We start from the raw sequence: 19,567 nt of genomic DNA on the forward strand, positions 1-19,567 counted from the left end.
CCAAGATACAATAAATGCACAATATTAAATTCATGTATGTCCGTTTTTAATTATTGTTTATCAATATCGTCTTATTGCTAGATAGTCACCAGGCAAAGCTAACACCAATTAATGAAATTTGGATGTATGTGTGTCTGTTTTATATCGTTGGGGTAAACTTGTTTAGCTTCATTAATTTAGTAGTAAACTTTGAAATTGAAAGAAACTTTGTGACATTTTTCACTTATAGAATGTACGTTGACTTCACCTAGAATTAACTACATATATATAAATGGTTCATTAAACAACGCTTTATATAAGCTTGTGTTGTATTTATTCAGTAATGTATGCTTAATACTTATTTAGGGATTTCATCCAATGGAAGATATTTGATGTTCAAGACGCACCTTTTGATGGTAATTTCAGTGGGTGTGTCTGAAATTATAGTTACCATTTCTTATAAGATAATACATGAAAATTAAATTGTACATAGTCTAGGGTTTATATTGAGTTAAATTGTCATAGATACTACACTACTTTTGAATAACTAAATAGTTTAAGCCACGGCAAAGAAACTAAATGATCTCTTCTCAAAGTAGGTCAACGTCATGTACGGCATTATGACAATAACATTATCCCAACAGACGCAAACTTATATTTTAAATTGACGGAGACGATCATCACGATGCGTTAGTGTCATAAGGAAATGTATTATTTTCGTCTGCAGAAAAACTACGTATATTGCTACAAATAGATAACCATTCTGGATAGAAAGCAGTTTCATCCGTAAAACCTATTACAATGTTTTAAAAGAAAATACAACCCAACATTTCACAGCAGGTTAAAATTCCAATGGTTGAAATGCAATAGTTTTGTGAATTAGATAATACTGGATCACTTGTAGAAAACAAACTCCAATATAGAAATGCACGAAATAAGTATCAACACCGTAATTGATTTCCGCAGCATTTAAGAATGTGATAGCGTAATGTGTATTGATTTGTTTTATCGGTGCAAATAATTTGGTGAACATGACCTACCCATTTCTGCGCTTTGACTAAGGTCACAGCGATCAGGTAGTAAACGATGTATCGATTGCAGAGACTAAAAAAGAGTATGAAAGTATTTAACAATAGCATTGAAAGTATCACTTATATGCTGTTATATGATTGTAAATCGGACTTCAAGCATAATTTTAACAACAAACGATTGTCTTTAGATCTGAAATGGAACAAAACCATTTTTGCGGATTACATACATATATTACATCTCACACACCCCGGCTCCTTGCACGATACATACATACAAAAATACCACGTATCCAAGTTCCTCGAATGATGGACACAGATATTTCGGAGTTAAGTAGAAACTGTCGCGAATAATTATGTCTTGACAAATTTTGTCGACACAATTTTTAGACGACAGAACGTGGTCATCAGACAATAATTTCCTCTAATAATATGAAAAGGGCTACTAGGAACATTAGCCGAGAGCTAGCATCGTGTGCTCCGTACTACGTCATGGTGTCGTTATTTATTGACTGGTCATTTGCGGTCATTGAATATGACCAACTGATTTAAGAAACTCAAATATTGCTTAAGCCGATGGCTTGAGGGGCGTTGGCAGTTTAGTTCAATTGCTGTTTAAATTGTTCTGAGATTGCAATTTAAAACGTATCTGATAGAAAGACATTATTGTCGGTTGATTTAAAACAGATATTTCAATTGAACTAACTTACATTTTCCCATTCGTAAAGTGAATAAGCAATATTTTTTATACTATTGGACCGAAGATAGAAATTTCTTTATTATATGTAGACATTTAGAAAATTGAACTGGTAGAAACTTTGAGAACACCAAAACATCAAGTTGGACAATAAGATTAGAATCATATATACCTCTTTGACTCTCACCGCTTCATACGAAAGTCGATAAAACTTTCTTGCCTTGACCATGTGTTGTCATATGTTTGTTAAGGCTATCATTACACAGACGCCATAATATTACCGTTAGCGGACCTGGTATAGCAGTTAGTGACGTTATCTTTGAAACTTCACAAGAAGGTTATGGGTAAACAAAAAAACCCATACAGTAATGGTGTTTAACAAGGTCTTCATTCTCGAAAACAGTGTCCATACTTGTGAATATGTTTGCATGAAAAAAAAAACATGTTTACAGCAGTATAAGCTATATAAGTTTAGGCACAATATATATATGCGAAAAGCTACAGAAACATGCTCAGTAGCAAAATGTTTAAACATAAACCCGGTTAAGTGGCAATGGGCAAACGCCAAAGACATAGAAGACAAATTCACAAACAAAAAACATAGAACAGCACAAAACTCTACAAACAGCACAGTGCATAACTACTATATATATATATATATATATATATATATATATCTACTTAGGGCATTAAGGAGACCGTATATATTTTACGGCATTAAGGAGACAATTTGTATATTTTTTGTTTTATGCTTTATTTTGCTTTTTTGTTGATAATTTAGTATTGAAATGATCATTTATTATGTGTACAAGATTTGGGCTTCTTAAATTTATTAACAAAAAATATACGTAATTTGCGGTCTCCTTAATAATTTGTAAGTATGTTGCAGGTTTTAAGGGGACAGGTATATATGTCGAAGGGTTTATGGAGACCAGTGTATATATTATATTATTTTTGAGGCATTAAGGGGACCATCCATATTTTATGGCATTAGGGGGACAAATTATATATATCTTACTTTTGACAGTGAAGGCTCCCGTAACCTTAAGAGACAACTTTGCAATAGTATTTTTATATAATTGTGTGTAATAAATCCACAAACAATGACCGGTCGAAACGGGAGGACTGCAAATTTCATAGGATATTCATCAGAAATCTTTTACAGATCATCTCATTCATTAAATGAAATTCAGCTTCAGTCACTTGGTATGTGTACCGTTTGATAAACAAAAAATATAATGGCCAGGGGCGGATCCAGGAATTGTCGTTAGAAGGGGGCGTTTCTAAGGGGCGTTTGCAGGAGGATTGAGGGTTACTCAATCAAGAAAAATTTAACAATTTGTAGTCGGAAATGATGCATTATGTGCGTATTTATTTTCTTCTCATATATTGACACAAAAAGTAAACTTGGACGATTTTAAAGGCAGCGCACGCCGATTGCGCCCCATGCTCAATCCGCTAGTGAATGGTGACTTAATATTTGATATATTATGGTTAAATAGAACTTTCAGTTGAATTATATAGAAACTATAAATGCTAAATACAAGTTCTGTGCTTGTAAAAACAATAAAAGTTTCGTCTGCACAGGAATGTGTCTGTTAACGCTTGAACAGTTAGCTCATGATTAAAGAACATTGTTCATTGGGTTCATTGTGACCCATGGAAGTTTTTTTTATTAAATTCCAACTTCCCCTTAAATTTTACTTGCCTAAAACTTTAACCTAAGTCAATCAGGGGCCATAACTTGTATTATGGAGTTATGTAACCTCATTGGCTGATGGTCCTGAACAATTGTGTGAAGTATTAAGTCAGTTGAATGATGGGTATAGAACGCCTTAACCAATAGGCTACGGAGACGGTTTTTATGCATGTACTCAATTGCAGATTCAGGGGGGGGGGGGGTCGGTCCCAGCGCGCGCGCCGTCCCCCATCCCTTTGAATCGTCCGTTTATAATACGTTCTCAGTCAATATCGGGAAAAAATACAATATTAAGATAAAAATGCACTATTTCGGACTATAAATTAGGGGAGTCTAACCCCCACCCCGGTCCAACATTTTAAGCCATTCAATTTCTGTTCTGAGGGAGGGGCGGATGTGGAAAGATTAAGCCCATGAGTTTCACGTACCCCTTCTTAAGTCAATTCCTGGATCTGCCACTGATATCTGTAATCAGATTTGTTGTTTCATAATGTTATAGTTCCTTTAAACAGTTTAAACCTTTTATGACATCAACATAAACAGACGCATGTTCAGTAAAAAAATACTCTGTATACAACGTTCTCGTACTCCAGAGCAATGATGCTATGCATTATATTTATCATCATCTGACTGACTGAGTAACTGCCAAAACTTTTCCGTTTAAAGAGACTCTCTCATGTTTTGGCACCAAACATATTTTCATCATTCCTCGTAATGCATCTGAAAACACTTACATGTATATTTATTTTACTCCTTGGTACTGAAATTGCAGAAATAATAGTAACCAGGTTGATTTTCTTTTATACTTCAATTGCATTTTTAAAAAACCGATTCAAGTATTAAAAAATAATCTTGTTCAAGTTGGGAGCAAGCACATGGGTGTGCAGATAACACATAGAATAAAAAACGGATCGCTTATCCACTCGCCCACAGGGACTCATACTAAGGTGTTGAATATTTTAACCTTAATGGAAGTTATTGGTTTATCACGTGATTATGTCAATCAACTGATTGTGCAACAGCCTTTTGTTGAATCGGGTTAGTAACGCATTTCAAAATTTTGGACTTCAAAGACTATATTTTAGCACATATCAATATTTATTGAAGGGTTTCAGCCATCAATAGCTTGGCTTTAACACTTCGTTTGATTCGCCATACTTTATTTCGTAATAACAATCTATAAAATCCAAGTAAAAGATGCATTTTCCAAACACTTAACGCTTCGCTTATATTCACTCAAAAACTCATGTTCGAAAGATTTAAAAAAAGTATGTCATAATCATATCCTCTTTAGCGGCTGAGTTTCTTAATATTTAAATCTCTTATAAATTTGCCAAATAAAATTCAACATGGGTAAACAATTATAACAAATAACGTATTTTATGTATTGCAACATATTTATAAAAAGATAAAGTCAATTGAATCAAATGAACATTTTCAATGTACTTTTTTTCTCGCGGAAAGTGGATATTTCATCTTACGCCAACAAGTGTGGGGTATGGTTGATTCTCTTCGTGACTGAAATCAACTTTTTTAAACACTTGGTGCATTTCAAATCTAGTCCATATAAACAGCCCCTTCAGATTCTTTGACGATTGCATTTCCATGGGAGATCACTGCGTATGATAAATATACAGGCGTTGTATAGCCACACTGTGGTTTCAATTATGTCAGGGGCGTAGCTACCCCTCTTTTCATGTGAATTCATAAATGTGCTGGGGGGTTCAGGGGCGTGCCCCCTCAGAAAATTTTGAAAACCATGGTGCAATCTAGTGCATTCTGGGCGTTCCGATGTGCATTATTTAGTACTGGAAAATAACCAGTTTTAGATTCATGTAGTCAAGTTCGCATACTGCAACTTTGGTTGATTTTTTTGTCAGAATCATGTGGATTCAGCCGCGTATTCACGTATAGGCGGCTACACGCCTGTATGATGTGCATATGAATATATAATTTTTTTTAAATGATGCATCCTTAATGTAACACCTCCTTGCTGCTACACCAATAGAAACTTCATGGGATGTTATTAGTAAAAGAACTAGCACTGACGTTCCCATTTTTGTCTGAGTCATTTAAATAATAGATAACAAATTACAAGATAAACAAATTTGTTTTGACTTCTTTAATGAATTATATAAAAACATTGTACAAAGATATCATGACACTTTTAAACAATAAGTATGGTTGTCAATTAAACAGTATGCTAGTTTTAAAGATTTAGGCAAACCATTGGAATTTTACAGCGGTCTTAAAAGGTGTATTTAAAGCTGCAATCTCACCGATTGATCGTTTTGACTACCGGTACTCTTTTATTGTTAGTCAATAAATGGAGTATTTTTTGCAGAAATGTCTAGACCCAATTTTAAGTGATATAAGACTGCTGAAAAAAGATCAGATTGCAGTTCATCATATTTATGTTAAAAAAAATGATGTTTTATGACTAAAAGCATTACGAACAATGACTAAAAGCATTACGAACAATTTAATGTAAATGAACTTTTCGGCAGTTTTACCAAACATTTTTGATTGGTTCTATTGTGAATTATCTAATATCACTGAATTACAGGAATGATAACCAAATCAGCTGATTTTGAGACAATTTTGTGTCTAAACTGACAATCTGTAATATTGATATGACCATTTTCCAGTTTTGTTTATTTGTAAGTTGTGCCCTGAAGAATAAAGTATGACTGTATGAATCAAAAACAAGCAATAAAAACACTAAAAATATACCCCAATCCCTGTAATTTCTAATACAGTAGTAAAATCAAGCAATTAAACATTTAGAGCTGCACTCTCACAGATATACCGTTTCCACAACTTTTTTTGTCTTCGAATGAGCAAGTTTTTGCGTAATTATCTGCAAACCAATGATAATAGATTGCTGACAAAAGATCAGATCGCAGATTTCATATTTCCGTTCGAAAATTAATGTTACTAACGGTTTAAGAAAAGTGCATAAAAAACATCAATGTTTTAACTTAAATAGAAAAATCTGGGATTTAATTTTTCGCAAAAATTGGATGGTTCCAATCCAAGACATAAAATGAAAAAGGTTGTCAAAACATCCAAAGTGTGAGAGTGCAGCTTTAACGTTTGAAAGTAACTCTGTTTGCCTCGTGCCCCTAAACAGGGTTTAATTATATTATATGTCCCTGTATATTTGATTGTATGATTGCAGTAATGGATACTGGTCTAATTATCTTCTGACAATTTTTCACCAATTTTAAAGAATGAGAAAACACATATTAAGCTCATATAACGCTGTACAATTTAATCTTATTCATTAGGTTGAGAAAAATTCCCTAAAAATATTAATTGTGGAGACATATCTTATTTAAATACATACAGGAAATGGCGACATCATTTACCCTTTAGCATGAAAAAGGCAGTTTCCTGATATTTGAATAGCGGTTTTTTATTTAAGAATCTCAATTCATAGTATGTATCAAGTTTCAAAGGAAACCAAATCATTGTAACGATTGTTTTCAAAATAGATTCACTCTCTTGATAAAATATTTTTCCTAGTTTCAACTTTTGAGACTTTTTGATGAGCCTGCACCTTTCCCCTCTTATGCAGTGACTTCAAGCAATAAAGCTACCAGCTCAAGTTGCACAGCTGGTGAACAAGACTGCTGATAGTCGGCAAACTGCACACTTGATGCCATGATAAATCATGTCCATCGACTTCCAGAATGAAGAAATGACAGCAGCACAGAATTGATTTCAATTGGACCTCTCTGTACTTTCATCACCTTGTTGTAGTCAAAGACTATGTCTTAGTGTGCAGTGCGGGATCTTGAGAAGCTTTCTGCTCGTCTGATGAAGTAAGTTTGGCAGAGTGTGACACTCCTATCTACTCATATGGCTAGACACCTGTGATCTATGTCTTCTTGTGTGTGCCCAACCATCACCTGAAGAGAATTTAGAGGAAGTTAGTGCTTGATTACAAGTCAATGTGACAAAACAAGGTCTTTCATTTATGCCACCAAGAACTAGTATTCCAAGTTTCATAACTCGTATGTTAACTCAAAGCAATTGAGCAGAAACTGTTTGGTAATTAATTTTAAGTCACTGCTTCCGCTTATACTGCAAGTAATATTGAACGTGAACCGACTGACCAAAATGCAATTCTAAATAATTTTTATGTGCAGAAACTTTAATCCTATTGACACAAAAGTAATCCAATTGTATGTCTTCACAAAACATTCTACAACAATATTTGTCAATTTAACTCAAAGATTGATTATTGTTTTTTAGTCAGACAAACACAGAGGTGGCCCTATATCGCTCACTTGATTTGAGAAAGGATTCTAACTTAGTTATTGTTTGGACACTTACTGAACACTTTTGGTCTGACTTTATAATGCGCTGGTGAAAATATTAAAAGTCCCTTTATAATGGGCTTACAAAAACATGAAAAAAATGTATTTGTTTAAAAATTACAAAGGGCCATAACTCTTACAATATTTAAGTTTGTATTGAGCAGAATAAAAGGCTTTGCCTAAAATACAACCTTAAAACTATATTTACAAGTAAAACAAAAAAATCTACGAATATGTTTTTAGTATCTGGTTTTTGAGAGTGAATGATCAGAAGAAAACATCACACATTCACAATCATATTAAATAATAATTTAGTTTTTTTAAAATTATATTATATTTCAAAAACACTGCAAAAGACAAGGCACTTACGTTTCAATTTCTTGATTCAATACAGTGATGATTATCAATTCTTATGAAGGGAGATGGGTCTTACACTCTAACCAGTGCAACTTGCATGTTCTTAGTTGCTCAGTTATTACCTTTCTTAAAATTCTCCTCTTGATCTGAGCCACGCCAAAATGATGGGAGATGCTTTTGTTTTTCCATCAGAATGTATAGCACCTCTGTGTTTCTGTTTGTCTCCTGAAATAGTAAAAGTTTATTAATAATAATAACAATAATAATAAACAGTGACTTTTATTGTAATAATCAGTGACTTTTATTGAAATTATTTTCACCGATTGTGCCTTGCACATTGGGGAACAAAGTTGACTTCTGAGGAGATTTTTCCATATAGACATATAGCAAAAAATAGCTCCGCACCCTGGAGCAATGTTTTTTATGAATCAATATCCAGTGAAGAAAATTCATAAAGGGTATTGAAACATATTTTGCTTCAAATGAAGACTTTTAACAAAGATAACTTAACTAGCTCTTCATCATATTAAATATAAATTAACACAGTCTATGCCGCAACCGGAGCCCCGCATTTGATCTTTTACCAAAGTTTGATTGAGAGTTTAGTTTCACATCGACAAGTCTTTAAAGGTCTATTAAAGCTTCACTCTCACAGATTGAACATTTTGAAAAAGGTTATATTTTTTATCTTGGAATGAACCAATGTATGCGAAAATGATGACAAAAAAATGTCTTTGAATTCCCGTCAAACATGTCTGAACCAAATTCAAACTATGGATAATCACTGTCATTCACGATGAAATTCAGCACTTCTTGCCCAGTATATATACCCTTACTTTAAGCAGAAGGCAAATTAAAACAAACACATTTGTCCGAATTTAATCAAACTTTAAATGGTAGTAGGATTGTCATTTGTTCACGTAATTTTCAAGAATCAGGAAGTGGGGAACATTATAAAGCCATTTAACGATACAAACAAGACGATTTTCTATTGAATGTACAATAATAGTACTGGGGTAATATGCAAATAGTTATTATCTCAAGAAAAGGACATCAAGACCAGTTCATTTACCAGTAGCATCTGACAGTCAATAATGGTTCTGAGTTTAAAGAGCATAATTTCCATTTTATTGTTAGTTTAATCATTATATATTTAACACCAGTTGTGAAGAAGGAGTTATCATTATATAAGATTATATTATCTGGCAGTGGTTGAAAATGTAAAGTGAGACCAGTTTTTACCTGTTATTGAACAAACTGTTATGTTGGCAGGACTGTCCTCCTCAGCAATGCAAGAACAGCAATGACTGGCTGGCACTCTGTAAAATGGCGATTAAAACATTTTGTCCAATTAAAACTGTTCCTTTCTAAACAATCCATCAGCAATATATAAAAATGAGCTGCGCCATGTGGAAATGTATCTTGGGAAGTTTCCATTCCATGTAATGATGTCATAAAGATGAGCAGAAGACATTACTTACTATGCAGTAAAAGTTCTTACTTTAACAGTAAAGATATCTTTTTTTGAGAAAATTTATCAAAGTGAGCTCTTTTATGTCATGTTTCTAAGTCTTGTACACATCTATGTTACATATATAAATAATAAACAGGAATAAAATGAGGAGTTGTGTACACACTTATTCCTCCTTATCATATGTACTGTGTAACTCAAGAAAAACAATCCATAATTCTAGTTAATCTCTAGAATTCCCTTACTTTTCTCGCTGTACAAAAATGAATGAGGAGTTGCAAACAAGCAGGGCCATAAAACTTTTGCTATTTAAACTGTACCGCAACAGCAATTTAAAGACAGTGATACTCATTGATGGAATAGGCACTTAGACAGCTACATTTTCTGAGAAATGGAGATCAGACTAAATTCTCCAGAGATAATTTATAGATTTATTTGAAATAAAGAACATGTTACAGTGTTTGTGTTAAACTTGTTACTTATCCCTGATTTAACAAAATCATTACCTTCAAAATGGTGATAAAATAAAAACAAATATACCTTATTAAACACTGTTTACTATCACATCTGTACCCCCCACCCCTTCTTACATACTTAAGCGGCTGTTACCAAAGTAAAGAATGAAAGGTCCACAAGGCCAATTATAAACCATGAACCATGAGAATCCTGTTTACTAATTTGATTTTAAATCACCCAAAAGGCTTTCTACACATAATGGTTCCTTAATTTAAATCTAGTCTCCAAAGGTGTCACAGTTGTGATTTCATTGAAAGACTTGAGATACATTATTTAAAAAAATGACGACAGGAAAGCTTAAACGCAGAAGTCTGGCCGGGTATATGAGCCTGGAAATAAATACGCAAAAGCTCACCATGCTGCTAAGGAGTCTTATATAATTCCCGGCCCCAGTTCAGCTGGAGATGTTGATTCCACACGGCTGGAAAACCGGCCCGGTGCACCCAAGCTTCACCATCAGCAGTATCTGCAAGAGGAGGGTGTAAATCTGGGAAAACGCATTCATAATCAATTTGCAAAAGTTCATATCCGTCATAAGTAGTGAACATGTATGTGGCTTATAGTACATCTGAAATTAAGTTTAATGAAGGAGACAAAGTTCGGTTTGGGATCTAAACCTGGATTTTGATGCTGAAATTGTAAGGGCCGAATTCAGAACATCCACTCTCACTCACACTCCAACCACATTCCCGTAAGGGACACTCAAATGATCACTTGAGTGGAATATGGGGAGTGACACTCAAGTGATCTGTTCGTATTCACACGCCTCCCTAACACTCCACTTCATCAAGCGAGCAATACAGTATATAATTATACACGTATGTTAACATGATCATATCGGATTATCTGTTTGACTATGGTGATGTTTACATTATACATTGTAAACATATGTTTATTTGAGATTTGAGTACCTTATTGTTAGTTATGGCAACAAACAAATGATAATAAGTGTTATTCTGAAACTGAAATTTACATTTTAAAACAATTTGTTAATAAAAATAAACTTTGTTGTAAATAACTGTTGCAAAATACGTTTAAATGCATGTTTTTTGTTGTCGTTGTTGTTGCTGTTTTAAATATATAGCCGTTTTCCATTGTATCACGTAATTTAAATATGTATTCATATATAATCTTGCTTATGTATTCTACATAAAGCGGTCTTGGGCGTTTGAAAATAATATATGGAAGTTGAAAAAATAGCAGATGGATAGAATTAGCGAATGAATCTACTTCTTGTGGGGAAATAACACCTCGGAGTGAAAACAACTCAAGAAATGTAGGGGAAAATGGATGAAGATGACGATAATAATAATAATAATAATAATAATAATAATGATGATGTTGATGATGATATGGTGGTGTTGGTGTTGGTGGTGCTGCTGCTGGTGCTGCTGCTGCTGCTGATGATGAAAATGATAATAATAATAATAATAGTAATAATAATCCAGCTGAATGTAGGCTGGAAAATACATATCAATTCCCTTACCACGCTATAAAATGGCCTAGCGGCGTCAAGTTAGCGGCCTGGCGGCCTAGCCGACTCATGTGACTAGCGGCCTAAAATTGTTTCCTATTCCAAAGCATTTTATATGCGTTCTTTTCTAAAACAATGATAAATTAAATGTCCTTTTCATAAATTAACATCCTTTAGCGAATATCAGCATTACCACCTTTTCATGGGCTGCTGGATTGAGTTTTGGGGATTTTTAGGCCGCTAGGCCACCAGGCCGCCAAGTTCACGCCGCAAGACCGCTCAAGCGTGATGTATTTTGCATAGGAAAACAATTATTTTAGCATTGTTTTAGAAGAAAACTCATATAAAAATGCTCTGAAGTAGAAAACAATTTAAGCCCGCTAATGTACGACTAAAAACATTGATTTATCTTATTTTCCATTTAAACCATTGAACCTTGAAATAGATAACAAATTTAGGCCGCTAGTCCGCCATACTCACGCCGCTAGGCCGCTAACTTCATGCCGCTAGGATGCTAACTTCACGTACCTTTAGCTGCCTGTCTTTGCAGCCATTGATGAATTGCAAACATCAACATTGCTGGGGGTTCAAGATCATTGCGAAACAAAACAAATATATGATAGGCGCATCCTTTTGAATTTGTTTTGTTTATAGATGGCCACGTTATTGAATGAACATGTACTTCAGTGGATTATCCCGGTCTCTTAAATATTGTCTGGGAACGAGCATGTCCCTTATTTGTTCCAAATATTTGATATATTTCATCTTTTCTACTTGCCATGTACTTTTTTCACATACACTCATTCAATTCCTATTCACAACCAATCCTCGAGGGCGGTTCAAGTGGCCTAGCCGAGCACTCACAAATGTCCCACTCACGCAAAACACTTGAGTCTCACTCACACCTGTGAATACGGATATACCTTTCACTCGAAAATATCTCGACCGTAATGTGATTACAGAGGATTAACTCATTGAGTGTGAGTGAGAGTGATTGTTCTGAATTCGGCCCTATGTTTTGTTCAAATAAAGTATAAACTTACATTGAGTACAGAGATATCTTGAAGTCCAGATTTATCGCTTACCTGAAGTTCGTAGGGCTACAATTGAGAGCTTTTCTGTATTTTGCAGGAACTGTCCCAATGAGCCTATTGTCTGTTAGGGGAATGGTGGCTTAGGTGATTGGTGGTACCACTCTGCATTTCTTATCCACACAAAACACAGTGTATCTGAAAATGACAGAGAATGGCCATGCACTTATGAAAGCTATGCTAGAAATACGCCGTTATGAGTGTATCAGATGACATTTCCACACAGAAATTGTGAGGCCTCCAATACAGCAGTACTGACATCAATGACGAAAACATATATATCTGTCATGGAGCTATGATGGTTCTGTGGTGTCAAAACCACTGCAACTGGGCAATTCACTAGAAACATCTTTTCAGAAAAAAGAAACAACCAATACTGGGTAGCCTTTGTCGCCCAGTGAACACCCAGAGCATCTAGTTACTTTGAGCATCTATTTACTTAGAAGTAGCCACATTAAGATCTCAAATTAACAAAAAAGTGTATCCGTTAGCTTTCAAATACTGAACGAAGTGCAACTTTAAGGGGGGCTGCGAGCAAATATTGTCAAGGGCAGAAATCTCGCAGAAGTTTGAAAAAGATTATGCAAAGCTCTAGCTTGATGATTTTGGCCCAATTTCAAATTGTTACTCAGTAACACGGCGGTGTAAATTTAATCTAACATCAATATAGTTACACAGGAAAATAAGAAATAGCTTTAAACTCTCTAACATTCATGGCAGAGTGTCTGATGACGGTCCAGTATGCCAAAAGGACGGAGAATATGTGAAGCATGCACATACACACCTTTACAGCCCAACATTTGGTTATGGTTTCACAGTTATTCATTTACACAAACTCACAATCAATCAATCAATCAATCAATGCACACCCACCTGGAAAGGTACGACATCCTTTGGAAGAGCTGAATCTTGCAGTCTGGTAGACGGTTGCTGACTTAACTTTATTGTCCCAAGCAGCAACTGCAATTAGATAAACATGTTGATGTTCGCACTTAAACAAAGCTTAGTATTGAGCAAAATTAAATATGCAGCCTGTTGGCTGGGGTAACATATCTAAATCCCCAAATGGATGATCTGATCCCAGCCAACAGATCAGCGAAACACGAATTGTATTGCGTGTCCAGGGGGGGGGGGGTCCCAAGGATATCCTGATGCAACTTACCATAGCCGCCTTGCGTTTTTGTTCACAAAGCCGGCACACACAGTTCATTCTCAGTTTGCATGTTGTGTACTGAAAAGTTCCAGCTTTCCATGACACTCACAATAAACCTATCCATGAATTAAAACAAATTAACAAAAACTACCAGGTAATTATGGAAATATAAATGTCATTTTTAACTTGATTGATAAATACAACTTATATTGCAGTCAAACTGGATAAAATATAAGAAAAATGTGTCCTGTTCCAAAAAGTGTGTTTTGAAGTTGCAGACAATAGTCCAAAGACCAAGAATTTAAGTGTTTAGACAGGGGCAGGCAAATCTTTAAAAAAATGTCAAAATTTTAAAATTTAAATAAAACTAAAATTGTACAAACCTTATATAAATCATGTGTACACTTGAAAATACATACAAGGATCCAATGTACACATAATCAAACGCTACCTGAGAGAATCATTTTTTTCAAGAACTACTTGAAGGGGTACTGTGATCCGCAAGCATTATTTTCGTTGTGGGCGGACACCTTTAAACCTCTTTCCCGCACATTAATTAAACACATCTTATGTTTTGTCAGTGCCGGTTTTGATGACCAGTATAAATCTAAAAGCAGTTTTTCTGCCAATATTTACCCAAAAGATTTGGATGAATGCTTAACAAGAAAGTGCAGTGTACACAATCAAATAAAGTATTTAGTGTTCCAGAAATAATGAGCAATCTGAAATCTGACCCCTTACATTCCTTAAATATTCACAAAGAGTTAAGTTCAAATTTAAGCAACAAAAATCACATTCAAGCAGAATAATTTCAAGCAAAAATGAGCATGAAAATAAAACCAACTGAATTGTATTTTCAAATGTTCCATCCGTGTTTGTTTGTTATCTTTTTATGATTCAAATGGTAAAAAAAGGTGCAAATGTGAGAAGCTCTGAAGAAAAAAACTGATATTTTAATAGAAATAGTGATGAAATCACTGACATTATGTTTACTTAGCATCTAAAGCAACAGACCAACCAGACCTACCAGAATGCTAATCTATATTTAACTGCTAAATTTTAAAAACCCTAAACATACAGATAAGATCTGTGGCGCAGTTGTTTACATTGTGTGATTAAAATGCATATATTTTTGTTGGTGATTAGTTTAAATCCAAGATTTGTTTTTAGAAGATCAGCAATAATGTTTTTTCTTTGTCTCAATGAAAAATGTAATGTTCAAGTTCATAAGCGCTGTTTTATCTCAGAATTTCCCTTAGTGTGAACCGCTTACTGTGTCCAAGTTATCCAAGGCCTAAAAAAAAAATTGTTTGGTTAGGGTTACATCATTCTCAAAAATAGGTAGGTTTTTTTTTTATTAGGCTTTATATAAGAATGTCATTTTCATCATTGGAGAATGGTGTTAAAGTTATCTTCTATATAAGCAATTTATTTATTTAAACTACATATTGAAAAGCAAAAAAAAAATAAAAAAAATATTATTTTTTTTTTAGTTTTTCATATTTTTTTTTCAAACTGACTATATAAACAGTAGGGTCGGCGCCTATTCCGTAGGTAGGGTCGGGTAACCCGAACCAAATGTATTTTTTTTAGGCCCAAGCTGGATCTAAGACATTACTACAATATGGGCAATTTGCTCTGCCATTTTTATAGATAATTGTGTATTCCAAAGGTATTCTTTTGGTACATTGAACTCACAACAATATTTGAACTCCTGACGTCCAGCACCGCTGTCAGATTATCTAATCCAACCACTATGCCATTGCATGCTCTTTACTGAACGAAAGATAAATGAATACTCACAAATTTGAACAGTATTTTTTTGGTCACAGATAGCAACCTTTTAACCCCACTTTAACCTGTCTTCCCTATTTGGCAAACAGAGAATTTTTAGAAAATTTGTTATCTGATGATCTTGTAAATTTTGTGTGGATAGACTAAATACTGTTCGAATTTAGCAAATCAAAACATTTTGGCTTTATTCAGTGTAGACCCTAAAATATCAATTTTGATATATAAGTATGTAGGTTTGTTCAAAAGCTCAGTACAGTTTACTTTACTTGTTAAGTTATCCAATTTCTGTAAATAAATGTTACTAAACTTGACTATAAAATACTGTAGGGGGGCGTGTCGTAAAGTTAAGAAAAAATCCAAATAATGCAACAGTCAATTGCAGCATGGGCCCCCAAGGTCCTGCTAATAGCGGGGACTTTGACTTTCGGTCCAGGCAATCCCAGGTAAAATTCCCGCTCTGCACAGACAAACAGCTGGTAAAAGCCCTGTCAATTGAATTATGGTCATTTGGTAACCGCTCATTGTTGGTCATTTCGTAACCATTGTGTTAGTCAATTCGTAACCGTTAAGAAATCGAATGGTCATATCTTAACCGTTGACTCCTATAATTATGAGGAATTAATTTAATACCATTTGAATTTACAAAAAAAGTTTACTGTAAAAAAAGTTAAATCTAGTAGTTGTATTCCTTCTTTATTCCTAACAGTGTAGTGCGATTTGCCAATAAACTCTGAAACTATGACAAATAGAAACATTCACACTAGCTATTTTTTTATGTTGCGAAGGAAATATAGATGTGTAACAGACTGCACAAATTGCAATGTGCACATGTCAGGGTTCGAACCCACGACCTCTCGCTCTGCAGGCGGACACTCTACCGCGTCGCTATAAAAGCTAGCTCTATAGCGAGACAGTATAAGTGCCGCTATATACATTGTATACCCGGTTACAGATGTTCTACCATTGAGAGGAATTGTGACCTTAAGCCAATATTTTTTAAATATATAGACCATATAACTTTAGAATTTCATTTTTTTTAAATTGCATAGAAGTATTGTAAAATGTAGTGAGTTTGCCGAATGAGAGTATGCGCTTTTTATATGCTTATTGTATTAAAAATGTGCCCATATGTTTAATTTTGTATCTTGTTATTGGAAATTAATACATTGGAAACTCACTAAACCGGACAAGGTCCGGACTGGGCAAAATTTCCGGTTTAGTGAGGATTCCGGTTCAGTGGGGATTCGATGTACGGAGTAAGTTTACTCAATATATTAACTGAGTTAACCTTTAAAGGCTTTTGTCCTCTAGGGACAGTTCAATTCTCAGATGTTTAGACGGAGGTTGAGACATGATTAAAGCACTTGCAAAAGTGATAAGCATAATTAAACATTTCTGCGTTTTTATAACCATCTTTTTTCCAAGTCTTGAAATAAAACAACTCTCGTAATTTAATGCTTGTTAAGTATGTTTGATAGTTTAATTAAAGCACCGCTCTAATTTGATTCAATCATAGAAGTCTTTAGATAAAACAACCCTTCAAAATGATCACTAAAAAACCGTTTCTAGTTCTTTATTTTCTGCAACAAACAAATAAATGTTTTAATCAATTTTCTTTTCACAAGTTTGATTATCGTTTGATTATCGCGTGACAGTCAATCCACAGCGCAATCATCATTATCGATTATCATGTTAACATAACATCACAGGTGTAATATTTAAAGACGTACCGGCTGTCAAAACAAAGTGACATGTGATTCGCGAATTCCTAATACACAGAATTATTTTGACATGTTTGAACAAAACGTCCGGTTTTGTAAGGTAAAATTACGTTGACAACTAACAAATTTTCTAAATTTTTTGTCCGGTATCCGGAATTCCGGGGTTCCGGTTTTGTAGGGATTTTTTTACATTGAAAATAGTAGGGGAAAACCGGGACTCTGATAAAATTCCAGTATCCCGAGGATTCCGGTTTTGTGGAGATCCGGTTTAGTGAGTTTCCACTGTACCATAACTAATAATTTTAGGCTGTTTTTTGTCGGTTTCGGATATAAAGTATGCAGAATATGGATCAATTGAGAAAAGAACAGAACAAAATTTTGTTCGTTTTAAACAATTCAAACAAATATAGTCAATGAAATAGGTCAAGAATGATCATTTATGTAAACGTAATTTTACTCAAAAATACATCGCGATCAGTCTTAAATTATTGTTTATAAGTAAGCAAAATGTAAGAAAATAATTAACATATTTTGATAGTATAACAAATCCTTTCTAATTTAGCATGATATATATATATCTAATAACTATTGAGTAACATAAATTATTGGCTTGTTACTAGTGAGAATTTGAGTAATGTCTTCCAATTGGTGTCTTGGTTGCTGTGCCATATACATCCAGGTTGAACAATACACTTAACGAGGTGCTAAGTGTACTATTTATCACCTTGTTAAATGGTGGTTACCATATGAGCAATTGATTTCTTGACGATTACGAATTGACTAACAAAATGGTTACGAAATAACCAAGATTCAGCAGTTACGAAATGGTAAGGTTACGAAATGACCAGATCCCCGTCAAATGCCCCTGGGGACATCCTAGGTTAGGCCCATTCCCTGTTTTCAGCGCAAAAACAATAACACCGCATTCACTCAGCACTGCCGGTCCACCTGGAACGTAAAAACATGGCCCATTTCCCCTGCTATCCCTGGTATAAACAAGACCTGCCTGGGGGCCATGGTTACAATTGACTGGTGCATAACTTAGGCAGAATAAGGGAAATATTTTATTGTTGCATTTATTATCAAATATGAGAATTTAAGACACATGCAAAAAGCCACAATACGAATTGGTGATAGTGTTCGTTCTGTTCTGCTATAATAGGTAATAGTATTCAAAGGTGATGAGAATGACTAATGACATGACATTGACAAACAAAATGTAAGGCATTTGTATCATTTCGTCTTTTATTTATTAAAATGTGAGATGTTAAGGGAGCAAATCCCTTTTTAGATTGGAACATACCAAATAATAATAAGCGACGATGTAGTGGTAAACCAAGTTTGCTAGAAATCTATCGAGTTTCTCCAAAATACAAGCAAAAATTACACCGGATGTTGATACTAGTGATTTAGTTTCGGATGAACAAAATCCGGATAAATCATTTGCTTTTCATCCAAAGGGTAGACGATTTATACTACTGTACAAAAGTCATAAAAATAAACGAAAAAAACGTTGAATATGTATTTTAAACACTTACCAAGTTACCATTCTCTTTCCGTAAGAGATGAACGCCATACTGCATAATTGCACGGAGATGGTACCACGGAGATACCCGGAAAATTTCCGTTATATTCCGGAAAGTTAAATTTCTGTATACTTGAAAATTTGGATGCTGGTGGTACACGAAATATCGAATTTCCTTATTTCTGTTTTTTATGGAATGAAACTTCGGGATAATATACAATAGGCTTTAAATAAAGTAAAACAAATAAAAAATGCTTAGTATATAGCTATTTTTGACCAAAATTATGATTTTTTCCCTGGTCGCCTTAATAGCTATTTTTATGGATACACAAATATACACACACAAAAGTTTAAGAATATTTTTTTTAATATTAAAAGATAATAAGATTTAAAACAATGAAATGATCTCGTAAATAAACATTCAAGCTTATCAACTTACTGTCAATGGCCATTTTTATTGACATTTGATACAACAAATCTGGACTGAAAATATTAAGGAGACCAATTTTTGTCGCCTTAATCCAGCGGTCCCCATAATGCCTAGATTAATATATATATGGTCACCTTAATATCTGTAGTAGATATATATATATATATATATATATATATATATATATATATATATATATATATATATATATATATATATATATAAATAATTGGTATGTTTATCAAGAATTGTTAGGTACCGCCTTGGAACAAGCCTAACATGCCATAGATTGGTAACAGTGGATTGT

At 34.1% G+C, this 19,567-nt stretch overlaps 1 long non-coding RNA gene across 2 annotated transcripts; it reads right to left on the reverse strand.

Annotated features, from left to right (window-relative positions):
• Nucleotides 1–5,463: 5,463 nt before the first annotated feature.
• On the reverse strand, nucleotides 5,464–19,268 carry LOC128245245 (uncharacterized). Of its 2 annotated transcripts, none has more exons than XR_008263119.1 (7): nucleotides 18,844–19,268; nucleotides 13,511–13,597; nucleotides 12,632–12,775; nucleotides 10,428–10,538; nucleotides 9,328–9,404; nucleotides 8,208–8,310; nucleotides 5,464–7,317 (listed from the first exon to the last, which is right to left on the reverse strand). It is a non-coding gene; the product is annotated as an uncharacterized LOC128245245 (long non-coding RNA). The 2 variants fall into 2 exon arrangements; XR_008263120.1 differs by lacking the exon at nucleotides 18,844–19,268 and adding an exon at nucleotides 18,609–18,797.
• Between the last annotated feature and the right edge of the window lie 299 nt (nucleotides 19,269–19,567).

This window comes from Mya arenaria, chromosome 2, assembly GCF_026914265.1.
Source record: "Mya arenaria isolate MELC-2E11 chromosome 2, ASM2691426v1".
Taxonomy (NCBI): Eukaryota; Metazoa; Mollusca; class Bivalvia; order Myida; family Myidae; genus Mya; species Mya arenaria.